The sequence below is a fragment of the Neltuma alba genome, unplaced genomic scaffold (genome assembly GCF_004799145.2).
Source record: "Neltuma alba isolate B1F8T4 unplaced genomic scaffold, ASM479914v2 tig00012612_pilon, whole genome shotgun sequence".
Taxonomy (NCBI): domain Eukaryota; kingdom Viridiplantae; phylum Streptophyta; class Magnoliopsida; order Fabales; family Fabaceae; genus Neltuma; species Neltuma alba.
The window spans coordinates 60452-64602 of NW_021637056.1; the positions used below are offsets into that span (position 1 = coordinate 60452).

The 4151-nt window shown below is 43.0% G+C and overlaps 1 pseudogene; it reads right to left on the minus strand.

The window, feature by feature from the left end:
- Positions 1–230: 230 nt before the first annotated feature.
- On the minus strand, positions 231–2589 carry LOC114729186 (glucan endo-1,3-beta-glucosidase-like; annotated as a pseudogene).
- Between the last annotated feature and the right edge of the window lie 1562 nt (positions 2590–4151).

The window sequence follows — 4151 nt, forward strand, 5'->3', positions numbered from 1 at the left end:
ATATATACTAGTACAACAGAGTGAAGTTCCAGCTACATGCAAATGAGGTCTCCTCCAAGTTAATACACTACCAAACCCCCACCAAATATGGCATCGTCATTATTAATACATTCCGAAACCCCAAAAAATTAAATCATCAGACAGCCACACTGTAATAAATATCTCGCACTGCTTTTCCCCATCCTAACCCTTTCTGCTCAACCACCGAACCTTTTACACAGCAAAATCAGCCCAAATGTGTCATTGTATATTCTTTATATATTGGATGTCAGTTCTCTTCAATTCATCTTCAGCGGCATCATGCTGGAAACTCACAGGTTCCATACTCTGCAGCAAGCAAGCCCAAATAAATTACACACTTGTCAGTACAAAAATTATGGAAATCCGAGAATAACTTGTAAACACAACGGGGAAATCAAGTTGGTCTTTTCCTTCACCAAAGGTCATTTTTGGAATCCTATGTGAATGACACTTGAGTGACGGACAGCTCAATCTTTTTGACTCTCAGACCTGTCAGGTCACCAAATTTCACCAATTCCATTGTCCTTATTTTAATAGTTGGTTCCGTACAGTATTAGTATTTAAATTTACCGTTGCCGGGCGGAAACAGTCCTAGTAAATTTCACAAATTTATTTATTCATGTCGCCGTATTCCACTAAACGCTGTATTCTTAAATTTACCCTCGGTAACACAAAAGTTGCAGTAAAGACATCTTCATCTACCGATGTTGTATAAGGACCTAATGATCATGCCACAAAAAATAAAGTTACACTCTACCCAATAAAGTCGCGACACGTCATTGCAAAAGATTCCCTCACTGTCAACCCTGTCACGTGCCTTTTTGACGTTTCCACTGACCTGTCGCGGACTTATTAACCCTATGTCACTCCGCCCACTCGGCTCACGTTAGCATTTGAGTGTTCCACTTTTCTACTCTAAGCCTGATCAGAATCTACCAAGATATACTACTATACCAAAGGTTAAAAGTAGGGTTTTGATAGGGTACTTACTAGGCTGTTGCGTGACCACGTACGCCGCTCCTCCAAAGTAGCAGCTACCACCCGCGCGTGCCTTTATTTGATAGTAACTGTTGAAAGCGTACGACGCGTGTGCCTCGAGGGTGTTGGGATCGAAACACGTGGAACCTGGCTGGATCTGGCGGCAATCAGCACCCCCCTCGCCACAGGCATAATCTAGAGCCACCTGCAACTTCTCTTTTCCGGCATCCGGATTTGCCACACACCACGAGGTCGCCGTTGTGCTCTTGGACACCCTCCTCCGCCGTTGACAAGGAGGAGCGGGGGACGGCGATGTTTGGGGGTGACCGCCTGCCGGAGCTGGAGACGACGACGACGACGACGAAGACGGTTGACCGTGGTAGTGTCGAAGACCTTCCACGGTTAAGGGAATATCGTAGACCTTCTTCTGATCGGGGTAGAACAAACCGAAATTCCTCTCCGACGTGGGGCCCGGCTTCTGGTTCTCATTGAACATGGCGAACAAATAAACGGTGAGATCTGCTTTGGGTCTCAGGGGGGTCCCACCCGCCGTGAGTATCTTACGGACGAGATTGCCGTTGTAAGCAGCGGCGTTCTCTACGCTGGCACCCACCTCATTATTGTCTCCCTTGGAGGGCCATCCCGTTTCGGTGACAACGACCTTAAGGTCATCATATTTCAGAGCAGACAGAGCGGCAAAACGGCGTCGATTTGAGCGTCGAAGAGGTTGTAGTACTTCAACCCATTACCGGGATCCACCACACCGGGTTGTTCCTGAACAATGCGTAGTCTAAAGAAATAACGTCAGCGTTAGATTCGTAAGCGAAAAATGGGTACACGTTAACCATTAGATACGACCCTGTTTGGCGGAGAAAAGCCAAAAGTGGCTTGAAAACGGGTTCGATGAGTTCGGGCCGGAATGATCCAGCTGAAGCAGGGTACGAGTTTCCCAGAGCACTGAGAGCAATGGGGGAAGAAAACCTTGATATCGGAGTGAAGATTGTACTTGACGAGAGCTTGCTGAATGTTTTTCATGGCGGGTACGAGGTAGTTAGTGGTGTGATGTGGATCCACGAAGACTTCGTTTCCGACAGCAATGGCTTCGATCTGCGTGTGAGGGTGGTAAGCGGCACGTTCCTCTGGACCCATGCGTAAGCAAATGCGGGATTTTTCGCTGCTGGACGAGCTGCTCGTTCGGCAGATCTACAGTGACCTTGATACCGGAACCGGACAATGCTTTAAGAACGGCGGGGTCGGTGTCGTATACCTTCGTGCGCTCTATTCCCTGAGATTTCATCAGCTGAACCACCTTCAACGCCGACGGAAGATTGTTCGCCACACGACCATAGTTCACCCCTATTGAGCCAGCATCTGTAGGAAGGGAAAACAAAAAAAAACCAACAAGCTCCTCAGCATTATCTAAAAAAAGAGAAACCAAACAAAATGAACAAAACTCCATCAAGCACAATGCAAATGGCGAAGATTCGACAGGGCATTACCTGCAAAAGAGTGAAGCGAAATGAGGAAGAAGATGGTGGAGACAATGAGGGGCTTCATGCTCTGGTTGTGGCGGCAGGAACAGAGCACGTGAGGGGTTGAAGACGAGAGAATGCGGAAACTTTCGCGCTGTAATTTCTGCCGGGACTAGCGAAGTGGATGTGTGTGTGCGAGAACAAATGCGAAAGTAGTGCTCATTTTATTTATGGAGGTATTGAGCGGAACGAGGCCGGGGGACCCACATTGTGGCAGCGACAGAAACCAGAGGACAGAGAATGATGGGGACCACAATGAACGCAACTTGGGGAGAGGGCGATGAACAAAGTAATGGAGGTAGTGTTTAGGGTTCACGTCAGGGAAGAGGCGCAGAAGGAGAAAGGAGGGGGAGAGAATTGGGGACCCACCACATGGGGATTATTATTATTATTGGTTATTAGAGTAGTTCAATAGTAATCCGTCACGTGGCCCCACACAACTCGACCGTTTTGTGCACAGGGATGTTAACGTTTGTGAACAGTGAAATCAGAGGGAAAGGGGGTACGGTACTCATCAGGCGCAGCATAATGATGTGATCTCAACGTGAGGGATGGCGCCACGTGTTGAGATGCAGGTGAATAGTGATTAAGGGGCCGGAAAAGGGATTTACGTGGAAATTGTAACGTTAGTACTTGATAGTGAGGAGAAGAGCGTGCTTAACTGGAAACTGGGAATGAAAAGTGGTTAGAAATTAGAGGGAGGAGGACTTTTTTGTTGTTATTATTAGTAACGTTCAGAAGCTCACATGGTCATGTTTTGGAATAAATTTCACTGTTTACTCTGATTGTAATTTTGTCCATTTCCCATTATTATTGGAAACTACAGATCGTACATGCATCATGCAGGTATAATATATCGAGTTTTCCGAGCACATTCCAGAGTTCTATACTTTTATTTAGTTTATCTGAGACGGTGGAAAATGATGATTATTAAAAAAATCACAAAAAAAAGAGCATCAAAATAAAAAAAAATTGTACAAAAAACCAGTTCACAAAATTACCATCAAAATCTATATTATTGTTATTAAACCCCATATGTCATGAGTCTTTATTTACAATGTTTTTATTTTGACAGTTTTTTGGTCATTTTTCCAACTTTTTTCATGTTGATGCATATTTGTTTCCTTTATCTTCCTTTGTTCCTTGCATTGAACAGAGTGCTTGATTGAGTTCGGCGAAAGCGTTTTAACCCTTTGAAATAGGATTAAAGTTTTGTTGGCCCCCCAAAAAAAAAAAAAATTGTCACATTAACGTTTGTTTTAAAACTCAAAGCCCTCTTTATTATTTCTAGCAACAGTAGGAAGTAACAACCTACGTTTAATAAATTTTTGGTTGAAGTATATATTTGCTTCTTTAATTTTATATAAGATTTTAGTTTAGTCTCTTAATTTTAAAAAAAGATACGTTTGTTCTTTTAACTTTAAAATTGTTAGTCTTAAATTATAATTTTTTTTAATAATCATGATTATTTTTTAATATGTTAGCATTTGGTAATAGTTTATCAATATTGAAGAGCTTAATATCATCATTTTTTTTGTTAGTGGTTATAGAGTTAGATGACTAAAAATTACTTTTAAATTAAAGGATCAAAATAAAATATTACGTAAAGATAAAGGACTA